The 14,494-nt window shown below is 38.2% G+C and overlaps 1 non-coding gene across 1 annotated transcript; it reads right to left on the reverse strand.

The window, feature by feature from the left end:
- Window positions 1–1,834: 1,834 nt before the first annotated feature.
- TRNAG-UCC lies at window positions 1,835–1,907 on the reverse strand. Its single transcript has one exon. It is a non-coding gene; the product is annotated as a tRNA-Gly (tRNA).
- Between the last annotated feature and the right edge of the window lie 12,587 nt (window positions 1,908–14,494).

Consider the following 14,494-nt stretch of genomic DNA (forward strand, 5'->3'; position numbering starts at 1 on the left):
ACAAATAAATAATTGAATAAATAAATGAAGAAGAGTGGACAAATCTCTGATATGGAAGAATAATTTATGTAGATACCCTCCCCTCATGGAAATTGAGCTTAACTCCCCACCCCCCAAGGGTGGACTCTATTTAATACTTTTCTTTCAAGAGAACTGTGATGGAAGGGCGTGAGAGAGGAAAGAGTAATTTATCAGTGGAGAAACCTGATAAACACCCAGCTCAGCCAGTTGACCAAGGCTAGTATCATCAGTGATAATTCATGTTGATAGCAAGTACACTTGATATAATCTAATGAAGATGGCACTTTACTTCTGTGGTCTTCCTCCCCCAAACCCCTAACCTCAGTTGTAGTCATAAGAAAAACTTAATAAAAAACTTCAATTGAAGGACATTCTACAAAATGCCTCATCTAGTACTTCTCAAAACTGTCAAGGTCATTGAAAATAAGGAAAATCTGAGAAATTATCAAAGACTAGAGGAGGCTAAGGAAACATGATGACTAAACAGAATGTGGCATCCTGGTGTGATCAGGGAACAGAAAAAGACATTAGATTAAGGGGGGAAAAAAGGTGAAATCCAAATACAATGTGGAATTCAGTTAATAATAATATGCTAACATTGGCTTTTCTGTTGTTAAGAAAGGTATCATAGTAACAAGATGTTAAAATAGGGAACACTGGATGGGGGGTATAATAGAAACTCTGAACTATCTTTGGAAATCTATAAATCAAAACTATTTTAAATGCCACAGTTTAAAAGTGAAAACCTGGATTTCATGAAAAAAGAGTGCCTGGGAGGCAGAGCAAGTTGCTTATTTTAGTCTAGAAGTAGTCAGAGAAGGCTTTTCTGAAGAAGTGATATTTGAACTTGGATAGAGCAGGGATGCAAAGTTCCAGAAGAAAGCACTCCTGATAGGACAGCAGATGCAAAACCTTGAGGCAAGAATGAGCTTGGGGTGTTTAAGGGACGGCAAAAATACCTGGGTGGCTAAGAGCATAGCATTTGAGCAGAGAAACTGGTACAAGGTGAGAGGAAAGAAAAAAGAAAAGAAGAAATCAAGGGAGTATGATATGTAGGGCTTTGCAGGCCAAATGTCTTTCTCTTCCACTAGACAAGAAGCTACCTCAGCAGAGGGCAAGTGACATCCTTTTCTCCCCTAACTCTACCACATTAACTCATAAATACAGTATTTCTTAGTGACTGAATTCAAAACTGAGAAAAAAAAAAAAAAAAAACAGGCCCAATGGTGTGCTGGTAAATGTTTAACAATGGCTTCTCTAGAGAGAAATAAAGCCCAGATTGTACTGTTGACCAATTTCCTTGGTATGAATAGTCCCACAATGGTCGATTTCAACCTACCAATGTGATTTCACCAAATAAGGCACTGGGAAGAAATGTGTACAAAGAACTCTCAAGAGCTGGTATGGCTCCAGCACATTACTGCACAGAGACCACTTAGGATTTCTTCTGAACAACACTCTCCTTTAGCAGAATTCTCAGTTGGCTATAATCCCACCTGTTCAATCTAAAACACTTATTTTCCCAACTTTTTCAGAAGGACGTTATGAGAGGCATTAAATATCTTAAGTTACAAGTCAGTTACCTAAAAAAAGAAAGTTCAAGCGATAAATCCTTCAACTTGTTCTTGGTAATCTAATTGTGGCTCCCCCTAAATCACTAATTCCCTGTCACAGTACCCGCAATTCATCTCTGTCAGGATCATCCCCTAAAGTTTTCTGAGTATTAAAAACTTGTCCATCAATCTTTTCTTGGGCAAATTATAACCTTCATATTTTTTTTTTGGACCACACTGTACAGAATGCAGGATCTTAGTTCCCTGACCAAGGATCGAACTCAGGTCCCCAACAGTGGAAGCATGGAGTCCTAACCATTGGACCACCAGGGAATTCCCTACAATCTTCACATTTTTGAAAATTAGAAGATTTCTCTCAAATAACATATCAATAATTGCTCAAAGATTACTGGAAGAAATTCGGTTAGTTATGGCAATGAACCCCCCTTTTAGTTTAAGTAGCTGGTTGGAATCACCATCCTGGTCCTGGAGTTTGGCCAGCATGCTAATACCGGAGAGCTCTTCCTGGAACTGAACATCTCTTCCCTGGATGAAGCTGACAATGAATAACAGCAACATAGCTAAGCAGCTGCTCTGAGGCCTGCTCAATCAAGAAAACAGAGGGAACCAGGGCTGAAAGAATGGCGTAAGGACACCCAGAAAGGCAACAACTACAAGAAGCCATTCTAGCCAAGGCATACAAGAAGCCCAAGTTCTTCATGAGAACTCTCATATGATGGCACAGATTTATAGTCATAATTAAATTTCCCAAAGTGTGGAGCAGATTTTATGTGTACATACAACAAAAATTACTGCAGACCATAATCCAATGGTATACAATGCCCAAACATAACAACTAGCATTTACTAGTAGTGTGGTTGGTGTGGTTGCCAAAGGAGATGAAAGAAGAGCTCGCGTTATATAGTTTTAGAGTGGGATTATTTATAAAAGCTCATTGAATTCTAAAAAATAGCCTTCTGTTAAATGACCATTTAAAACACAGGAAACAATGCTCAGAGAGCGAAATAATTGGGCTGAAGCGTATAAAAATACCACTGGGGGGGTCAAAAAATTCAAATATCAGTAGTTTCACATTCAATCTTTTCTAGTCAAAAGCACAGTATTAGCCACAAAGCAAAGACCTCATTAGAACTGAACTCTACTAAACCAGATCCTGTTCTCTTTCCATGTCATTACACTGTATTTTTAGGATGTCAATCTCCTGGTTTATAACTTCTGGAAAATACAGTTCCTGCCCTTTTTACATGTGTCTTGAAAAACAACAAATGATCAAAAAGTTATTATAAAATCAATTATATCACTCAGTAATATGTTGATGAGAGTTGTTAGCCTTATTGCTTATCAGGAAATTAATAAAATACATATTCCTAGGCCACATACTTGATGACTCTGATTCAAGAGGTTTATAACAAGGCTCAAATTCCGTATTTTTAATGACCATCTCACATGCTTCTGATGCACCTAGCTCTGGAGAGACACTAGGGAATCACTGAGGGAGAAAAAGAGACAGTTTTGATGAAATCGATTTTTCTTTTTCCGCAGTGCTTTGGCACTGTGTGGATACTCTGCGTATTGAGTTTGGACGACACAAATGGGCAGCTCATAATAATTAAGCATGGACGGGCTGTTATGCAGTGTACATCCAGACACAACTGGCTATGACGGCATCTTCAATTCAGCCTGTTCTGAGAACAGCTGCTAGGGGTTTGAGTAAATTGGACAGAGTCAATTCCTTCCTTCTCATACTCGCCTGCTCCCTCTTATGCAATATCAGCAGTTCCTGCTTTCCAGTCTCCTTGACATTTCCTGAAGCCAACAGCTGCTATTAAGTAGGTGTGACCAATCAGACTTCTGGTGGGAGAAACAGCCCAGAGATAAACCACTTTTCACACAAAATTCTTTAAAAACCTCTTTATTTTGCTACCACAGTGGAAACCTTACTTGTTAACTAAAGAAAATAAATATCTCAAGAGACAGCATGTTACAGTAAACAGCAGATAAAACATTAAAAAATAAGATAATTATCTTTCCTCCCTTCAGATTTATATTCTACTTTCTTCAGCCATTAATAAATTAACCTTTTATTTGTGTCTATAAGTCACCAAATTTGCTCTCAAAAATAGGACATGATTTTACTTTCTCTGTGTCAGTCATTTGTCAACGTCACAGGTATTTGAGGTGCCCTCTACCTAAATCTTTTTTCTGCCCATCCCCAAAACACACACACACACACACACACTCATCAATCCTGTTTTTCTCTGTGTTTACATTGCCCCACTAAAGGGGACTAGGGAATAATAATACAGACTTAAAAATTTCCCTTCTTTAGCTTTAACTCACAAGTTGTCAGGTACTGTTCATGTGTTCTAAATACCTAGATGAGATTTTAAATTATATTGCTCAGCACACTTGCTGAGCACACATCATATAGCAGATGCTATGCTAAGCCATTGGGATATATCCCTCAAAATGTCAGCATTAATCATGACTTCTTCAGCTATATTCTAGGAGGGAAGATAGACGTTAAACATGTCACTGAAATCATGATGATTGTTATGAAATACAGAACACTTCCAAGGAAGAGTATAACAGGGATATAAAATCTAATGTGGGATCTAAAGAAGGCTCCCTTGATGACATGCTTAGCATAGTGGTGAGGGCAGAAGAAGCAAAGGGAGAGAGTGGCAAGAAATTAGGTGAGGAGCACAGGTCAGATATTGAAGACTAAGCAGCATTTAAATCCCTTGATGACTCACGGAATGATTTAATAGAGAAGAGTATCATTAACTGATTTCATTTCTCTGTTAGTTCACCATCTTCAAATGAGTTTAATATTTTCTTTTCAAAGCAAAGAGTCCATTTTCAAAACTATTTCTGCAACAGGCTAAAGTTGCTTAAGTATTTAAATCCAGCATTTGTAAAACTGGTTTCATTCCCTCTTTAGGATATGTTTATACAATAACCATGTTTCCTAGGTATTTGGGTAGTAATTAATAATAATGCAGTCAGTTAATGGATACTCTGATCATTTTATTTCAAGTTGATATCGAGTCTTGGGGGACAATTTCTGGAATCCACTGATTCCAGAAGATCAATACATTACTTATAAGAAGCATCTCTTTTTGGTAGTTTATTAATGATTTCATGTAGTTTGGAAACCAGTCTGATCTAAATCACATTATACTCAACCTCAGTGAAATCTTTCAGTCCATGTAGACCTTCAGTATTTCATCTTATATTTACATTAACAATCTTACTTGTAACCATTATTTTAAAACAAAAAGGGGATATAGAGATAACTGAGTCCAGATCACTTCTATTTAGAGATACCATGGCATTCAATGATCAGCCCCAAACCACAATATAGTTAAGAACAGAGCAAATGGAGCTACTCAGACTAGTCTCCTGATTTAGTTTCAAAGTTTTTGACCACGCCATACAGCTTTTCCCAGTCCTAAAATGTAAGTTCAAAGGCCATGTAATACAAAGGGAATTTAACAAAAAAAAAAGGAACCCAGCATATAACCCAGACAAAACTCTAATCCAAAAAGATACACGCACCCCTATGTTCATAACAGCACTATTCACAACAGCCAAGACAAGGACACAATCTAAATGTCCACTGACAGATGAATGGATAAAGAAGATCTACACACACACAATGGAATACTACTTAGCCATAAAAAGACCACATATTGCCATTTGCAGCAACATGGATGCAACTAGAGATTATCATACTAAGTGAACTAAGCCAGAAAGAGAAAGACAGGACTTCCCTGGTGATGCAGTGGATAAGAATCTGCCTGCCAATGTAGGAGACACAGGTTTGATCCCTGATCTGGGAAGATCATCCCACATGCCATGCAGCAACTAAGCCTATGTACCACAACTATTGAGCCTGTGCTCAACAGCCCATGTGCCCCAACTACTGAAGCCACCACACTCTAGAGTCTGTGCTCCACAACAAGAGAAGTCACCGCAATGAGAAGTCCATGCACCACAACTAGAGAGTAGCCTCTGCTGGTCACAAATAAAGAAAAAGCCCATGCAGCAATGAAGACCATCACAGCCAAAAATAAATAAATAAAATTTTTATTTAGAAAAGAGAAAGACAAATACCATATGATATCACTTATATGTGGACTCACATATACAACACAAATGAACCTATCTATGAAATAGAATTAAATAGAGAACAGGCTGGTGGTTGCCAAGGGGGAAGGGGCTGGGGGAGGGATGGAATAGGAGGTTGAGATTAGCAGATGTAAGTGATTATATATGGAATGGATAAATAAAAAGGTCATACTGTATAGCAAAAAGAACTATATTGAATACAACATGTTGAATATATATACAATATATATTGAATACAATATCCTATAATAAGCCATAATGGAAAATAATATTATGTATATGTATAACTATTTGCTGTAATTGTAACAATCACTTTGCTGTAAAGCAGAAATTAACACAACATTGTAAATCAACTGTAAATCAATCTGCTGTGTACATATGTATATGTATATATACACATATACATATACATATGTATATACATAAATATGTATGTAAAGCAGAAATTAACACAACATTGTAAATCAACTGTAAATCAATCTGCTGTAAAGCAGAAATTAACACAACATTGTAAATCAACTATACTTCAATTTTAAAAATGTGGGATATATGTATACTTATGGCTGCTTCATGTTGTGGTTTGACAGAAAACAACAAAATTTTGTAAAGCAATTATCCTTCAATAAAAAAATTAATTAAAAAGAGAAAACATGTGGGACCAGGACTCGTTACAATAGTTACTATGCCAGTAAGTTTGATAAAGAAAATGCAATTTTATGCCAGTCAGTTGACTTTAAGAACTCTAATCAGAAAACAAAACAACTCCTCAAAGCAAACCTCAAACTTTAGTGCTCTTCTTGATCAAGATGAGGGTTGCTTGGGCCTTTACACATAAAAGAGGTGTATTAAATTATTGTTGTTTAGTTGCTAAGTCATGTCCAACTCTTTTGTGACTCCATGGACTGTAGCCCACAAGGCTCCTCTGTCCATGGCATTTTCTAAGCAAGAGTACTGGAGTGGGGTACCATTTCCTTCTCCAGTTAATCATCAAGGTTCAAATTCTGGCATTAACTTCTGTTAATTTATACCTCTTTTTTTAAAAAAAACTTTTTATTAAAACTTTTCAAAGGGTTTACAGAATGTAAAACACCTTTTATAAACTCATAACTTGATGATGTGAAATAAACTTATTGAATGCACATAATATCCTTTAAAGATAATCTAATTTTTTTAAGTTAAAATGCTTGAAAATATCTTTTGCTTTTGTGACTCCCCAAATAGCCTTTTAAAAAAATAAGGACAACTTGAATTTGCTTAGCCTTAAAGAGGAGCCTGTTGCTTCCACTCATTTCAACAGCAGTAATTTACTTAGGTTTGGTTATTTACGCATATACACTCTATGGGTTGTGCACTCCCTGGATGCAATAAATGCTTCCTGCTGGACTGACAGATATGTTTGATCTCCTGAGCACTACGGCAGTGAGCACAGATACACAGATGCTGAAAGGGAGTAGTTTATGGATTTAGAAAGGGAGGAAGGCCAGGAGAGGAGGTTAGGACTCATCAAAGAGCTGAGACACTGAATTCTATGTGCCATATGAAATTCACATCTGTCAAATATTGGAAACATATGTAGGGAATTTAGTGAAGCTGTGCTGCACTCAAAAAAAAAAAGTGTTACAGATTACTGTTGTTATTAGATAAGCAAAATAGGGTTCTATCTTGCTCTTTTGTTTTCCTCCCAAATATTGTTACAAATTTCAAGAGGCAACTTACTAAGTAGTTCAGCCTAGGCTCTAGAATACACTAAATATCTATAGATACTTCCCACAGGCCAGGCTCTGCTTGTTCTTGCTGGGCATGTAATGATACGACAGTTGCTTCCTGGATGAGCTCACAAATCAGTCATGCAGGTGAGAGCTCTCTCTCACCATGGGCATCAATCTGTATTAGCCAAGGCTTTTATTTTTGTATATTCTCGTGCTTTGACATCTTGTGGCCTTGCTGACCCTGAAGGCACTGATCTTCCCGGGGGTTTAGCCAATTCCTAGAGAGACAGCAAACAGCTCGCCTGGGAGATGCGCCTTTCACATGCAGACCGACCAACCCAGAGCCGTTTCTCCAGTTACTTCTTTTACTGGGCTCTTGCACTCTGGGCTACTATCGTCCTGCCCCAAATACCCCAGAACCAGGTACCAGACAAATAGGAATAGCTGCTATGCCACAGAGTCCACTGAAATTATTTAAACTACTCAATCCTAAACCTGCTTACCTTGTTTCACCAGTTCCTTTCCATGGAAACCACAACATAGGCTTGTGACCGTGGTTTTCTCTTCTTCTGTCTACCTCCTGACTGACGCTGGTGGTTCCCCACATGGCCTGGCATGGCAGCCTGTCTTGTGCTGCTAGGGATCTGTGAGCAGAACAAACTTTTTCCTTCATGACAGTCATGTCTGTGTCTGAATGTCTTACCAGTTCTTATTAAAAAAATCCTGGCTCCCCTTAGAACATAACTCCCCTAAACCATTATCTTCTTTCAACTTGGGGCTCTGAGATAATTTGTGGGTGGTGGGGGGCATAAGTGTGCATGACCAAGGCATTAAACATCTACAATGTACAGCAAAATGACTTACGAATTCTTCATAAGTAAAGGAAGGAAAAGGTCATGAAATGAATTCAAGAGAACTCGATCTCATGTTGTGTCCAGTGTGTGAAAGGCAGTAACTTAAAAGCACTTTAAAGATAAAGCTAACTGCCAAGCTCCAAATAAATTTCAAGGAATGAGACGGTTTGTCCATATAGGTCAGACTATATTTATCATTTTCATTTAATTCACTCTTCAGAAATCATGTAGCAAGGTCTTTCACAGCATGGATGAAAACATCTGTGGTCAGAATACACTGATGGTGGTAGATGAAAGTAGTTGTACTTTGAAGGATTAGATGGAACCCAGGACTGAGTAATTTTTACACAGTTATAAGAATAATGGACCATGTTAAGGAATTAAAGTTTTACAGTCATATATATTTCAGGAACCAAAATCAATATTAATTAGCATTGTTAAAATGCTCTCAAGGGTCCTCAATATTTTAAAATACATTTTACCTACTCTTTAGAGATACATTTATGATTATGAAATAGTGATTGAATTAAAATCTTTTTTTTTAAACAGAAAGAGCAATAGTAAAAGAAAGAGGATTTTTATTTTCAAAATGGATGATAGAATTCTCCCTTCTCCCAACATGAAAACATGGCTCTAGTTTCCATGACCCACTTGCATGAAGACTGTTTACAATGCATTTCTATGCTTAACTGTAGACATGATGTAGGTCTTCTTACACCTTGTACTACCAGATCGCTTGCTCAGCACTTGGCTGTTCCTTTCTATCATGCACATGCTTAATGGAAATTATTGAATAGACAAGGCAGATGCCCTGTGGTTTTGTGTTGCTGTTGCTTTCCCCACACTGAATAGGTATGTGCATATCTATATGATCAAGTTCCAGGCATTATTCAGCTAATCAAACCAATGAAGGAAGTCAAAGAAAAAGTAGCCTAGACAACTGCATTATGAAAATTCTCAATGAAATGTGTTACTGTCCAGCATGGAGGCTTCACATGATTATGTTTACCCTGAGAAAGAATCCCTTGAAATGCTGCAGCTGTGGAACCAAACGAAAATCCAGAGTATCTGTACCATGACAGACATTTATTACCAAGAGCTTGGTGCTGGCCCACTAGTAGGCGTGGATAACATCTACCACTGTCTTCAAGAACATTCTTCAGACATCTCAGAATCATTATGACTGGCCCCATGGAAAGACACATTTATCAAGACATTGCAGCAGATTGTTATTTTTTTTTTCAGTTGACATGCAATGGAATGGAATAATGACATTCATTCGGAAGTCAGAGGTCACAGTTGTCTAAGAAAGGAATATACATAACAAAAATCTATTGCTAATGCAGCGATGGAATTCTGGTTTGTTGCAGCAACAAACCATCAAATGTGAGAAATTAGAAAATAAACTTTCACAGGGATGAAAGGGGTCATGAGGGCTACCCATACCTTAGATGCTTAGGGAAAGGGTGAGGAACTTTACATATATTGAGTGATTAAGCTGCCTATGCTCTGTACTAGAGGCTTTACCTATGTGATCACATTTTAATCACAGTAGCCCTAAGGGCAATGATAATGTCAGCTATAATACTAATGACAAACATTTTTTGAGGACTTGTGTGCAGATACCAAGAGTTTTACATATATTAACTCAGAATTAAATTTTTTCAACAAAGCTGCGTGGTAAGACATATGATGGTACCCATTTCAGAGTTGTAGAGACTGAGAATATGTAACATTCCCAACAGCCAGAAAGTTGAAGAGACCGATATACGTCATGTAAGAAACAGCTGGACGATGCAATAATGAGAAGGGAAGATTCAAAATGGAATCAGGTTATATAAATGGTTGTCATCCAAAGGAGAGAATAAACTGGGTCCCTATGGCGCCAAAGCTTTTTGCCATGAACAATGGGTGGAGGAGACAGGATGATATTTTGAATTGCTCACGACTGAATACTCTGCCTAAGAGAATCAGGAACTCTCCAGTAATCTCACCATCACAGGAATCTTCAAGTATTAATAAAACAAGGCAACCACCAGGCAGATTAAAATGAAGCAAAGTAGCCAACCTTTCAAATCTCAATAATCTCGGTTCCAGTCTCAGCTTTGTCACTTAACTGTGTGACTTTGAAAGTGAAAGTGTTAGTCACTCAGTCGTTTCCAAATCTCTACAACCCCGTGAACTGTAGCCAGGATCCTCTGTCCATGGAATTTCCCAGGCAAGAATATTGCAGTGGGTAGCCATTCCTCTCTCCAGGGGATCTTCCCAACCCAGGGATAGAACCCATGTCTCCTACATTGCAGGCAGACTCTTTACTTTCTGAGCCACTAGATGTGGCTTTGGGCAAGCTCTTCACACACTCTGTAACCATCCCTCCTCAATGTGAATGGAACAAATAAAGGTACTTGGTTCACAGATAATAGTGCTTGCCACATGATAAGCTCAATACAATGCATCACTTGGCAAATACGCCAAGATCATTTGACAACAGTTTATATTGAGCACATTTCTAAAGTGTGAAGTTGTAGTATGCCCTGACTGGTGGAGGGGGTTTAGTCACTAAGTCATGTCCATCTCTTGCGATCCCATGGACTATAGCCCATCAGGACCCTCTGTCCATGGGATTTTCTAGGCAAGAATACTGGAGTGGTTTGCCATTTCCTTCTCCATGCCCTGACTAGCTACATGCAAAAAATATATACCTGGTGGGGTTTTCCCTTATCTTTTATGTCTTTGGCTTTTATGTGGATTTCATTATTGACAGTTCTATGAGAATTTTACATCTAAAGACAACACAAAGAGACCAATGGTGAATATATTTAGCTCATGATTTTTGTTTCTGTGGGAAATAATTCTAAAAATTTATTTTATTTCATGGTGGTTGCAGTGGGTATGAGGGGCTTTCTAAATATTGAGGGGATGATGCCTAACTTTTTACTTACTCATCCTGAAGTTTCCCTGCTAGTGTGATTCATATGCACAAAATCATTTTTGTGGATTTTTCCTTCTCTTACACTTGTCTATTGTGGTATATTTTCCCTAAAATACAGCTGCCAGTTTGATCTGCACGCCGCGTCAGCTGGAGAGGTATGAAATGCCTTTCTCACACGATTCAGCTGGTCCAGTGGAGTGGCTTTGATTTTCTTTCCCAGCTGTTGTGTAAACTGGCTGTTCCTTGAGTGTATTAGAACTAGTTTATGTTTCATAGCATTTAATAGCTTTAGAATTACCAGATATAGCTGTCATAATAAACATGAAAGTGACAGCATTCATTCTTCTTGAAGAGACACAAACTTTCTTCCGTGTATTCCATCCCCTACTCCGAAAGGCAAAAGCAATTACTGTACATCAACAATTCCAAATTTGCAATCAAGTATTTAGGAAGGTTCTGCAAATCTTCCTTCTTTAATTCTTTCCTATTTTAAATTTTAGGTGCTTCATTTTCTTTATTTTAACTTTCCTTTCTCCATGTACTATTTATCAGTATGAAAATAATCCTTCACCTTCTCAATTTCACGTAGAACAAAAGATCAGATGCATATGACACCTACTCTCTGTGCTAAATATGATCTATTGCTAAGAAAAATAGAATGAGAAAATGGGGTCTAGAGAAACAAAGAGGAAGAATTTGACATATATGGTGGGTTCCCAGTTATTCTATCCAATACCCTCTCACCACCTCCAAGCCATCCAGACCATTTACTTTCCCTTTCAGTCCCTTCTAACCAGTAAGGTTGCTCTGAGCCACCAAATGAACTTTTTTAAGTGGACCATAGAAATCTATATGCTTTTAACAAAGATAAAGCCTTTATTTTTAAGCATGAAACAAAAGCCCTAAATAGAAATGATCATATAAAAATATATAGAATTACACTTACACAGGAAATTATTGTACTTGAAATACCCCTCATTTGGGGGAAGAAGATTATGCACTTGTTCTCAGCAAGTTTGAAAAGGAAGATGATGCCTCTGTAAACACATCAGACCAAACTTTCCTTCAACTCTGACTAGAAATTGTCATGTCCCAATCATGTCCTGAGGACTTCCCAGGTGGCTCAGTGGTAAAAAATCCACCTGCTAATGCAAGAGATGCAAGAGATGTGGGTTCAGTCCCTGGTTTGGGAAGATTCCCTGGAGAAGGGCATGGCAACCCACTCCAGTCAGCTTGCCTGAGAAATTCCATTGACAGAGGTGCCTGGCGGGGCTATAGTCCATGGGGTCAGAAAGAGCTGGACACAACTGAGCAATTGATCACAAAGAGCACAACATGTCTTAATCACTGGAGAGTTCTGTCTCCAAACTGGCTTTTAGGCTATGAGTGAGGGCATCCTTTTGAATTAATCCACATCCTCTGAGTTGATCCCTTTTATTCAGCTCCAAAGCATCCCAGTGAGTCTAGTTTCCTGGATTCTCCTCCCTACTCTCAAACTTGAATCACAGAAAATGTTTAAAATAATAGACATTCTAGTTTTGCTAACCCATAATTAGACACAAAACATCCTTCTTTCCACCCTAGAAGGAAACAGTCCACTTAATGTTTGATGAACTTACATGAGGAAACAAGTGGGGAGTCACAGATTATTACAACTTGATATGAGGACAACTTCATAGCCTTTGGAAAGGAACAGTAATCTACTGATATCCTGAAAGTTATAAGCAGAAAATTCCAGTCATTTGGTGTTCCATTTTTCCTAACCATTAAAATTCCAGCTTGAATCCAGAACAGTGGCTGTCACACCATGCCCTGAAGGATTTGCACACCCTAAGGAGACTAGTTTTCCTCATTCACCTCTGAGTTTTTAAATTTGTTTTTGCTGTTGTTGTTTAGCCACTAAGTTGTGTCTGACTCTTTGTGATCCCATGTACTGTAGCCCACCAGGCTCCTCTGTCCATGGGATTCTCCAGGCTAGAATACTGGAGTGGGTTACCATTTCCTTCTTCAGGGGATCTTCCCAACCCAGGGATCAAACCTGCATCTCCTGCTTGGCAGGAGGATTCTTTACCACTGAGCCACCTGGGAAGCCCTTTAATTTATTTACTAAGAGCTTCTCTACCTCTGCCCTGTCTTGGCCTGTTACAAAGGAGTGTAAAAAGAAGCGGTCACCCTTTGGCATTTATAATCCCAGGTGGACAACACTGTCAACTTCTACTGAGGTTATTTTAACTGTCTCTTTTATGACATGGCCCTTTTCCCTCTCTCTCTTTCTCCTTTAGTTCTGTTGATTTTACACTCAAAGCAGTCATCTGAACATGGTCATCTCAAGCTGATTCTTTTAATGGTGCCAGGTGGCATGGCTGAGTGTTTGACCTCCCTTTCATTAAAAAAGTTTTATTTGTACTGAGCCAGCAAGCTTTTTATTTCAGACCCAAATGAAGAGCTGAACAGGCACGGGGCACTTGGCCTATTTGTAACCATCTGGTGCAAGTGACTTTTGTCGATACCAAATCCATCCCCACTTGTGAATTCACCCTTGAAACTGAGCTAAGGGAGAAAAAGTCACAAGGGCAGCCAGGGTTTCCCAGGAATCACTGCCAAGTATAGGTTTCACATCTGACAAAAAGGATGTTAGGTAACTGACATCCCTCCCATAGCAAAGGCAAAGGTGTTTAAACAATTTTAAGAGCCAGAAAAGACTTGGTTTATACATTGATTTATTCATAAAGTGTAATTTGTGGGTTGATAGTCTAATTCAATCTTGCACTGTTACAAGAAATAGAAAACACAACTAACTTTCATTCCTTGGGATGTAGCTGTCGTCTCAGTGAAAGCGTATGTCCCATGAGAAGACACAATTAGATCTGTCTTCTTAGAAATTTCCATTTCCTAGCGCTACTGTGATAAATTCCCTCCACATGCTAAAAACAGATACAGAGCAATGGTAGATAATGAAGATTTGAGGTTGCTGCTGAAACTCACAGGTTCAGTGGTAGCTGGAGAATCCTGCCTTTTCACTACAATGTGAGCAATTTCAGTACTTATTTTTACATGTCACCATTAATTCAATTGTCTCCCTCTCATATTTATTCATATCTTTTGAAAATGTTTATTTTATGGTTCCAAGAATAGCAGCACTGTTTACTCTTTGATCACTCATAGTTGCCTCAATTTATAACATTATGTGTATTGTTTTGCATTTAATCAGTTTTAAAACTTTAGAGCTTAGGGCTAAATCTTAGATTACCAAAACTGGGTGTGAAGAAT

This window comes from Cervus canadensis, chromosome X (assembly GCF_019320065.1).
Source record: "Cervus canadensis isolate Bull #8, Minnesota chromosome X, ASM1932006v1, whole genome shotgun sequence".
Classification (NCBI taxonomy): Eukaryota; Metazoa; Chordata; class Mammalia; order Artiodactyla; family Cervidae; genus Cervus; species Cervus canadensis.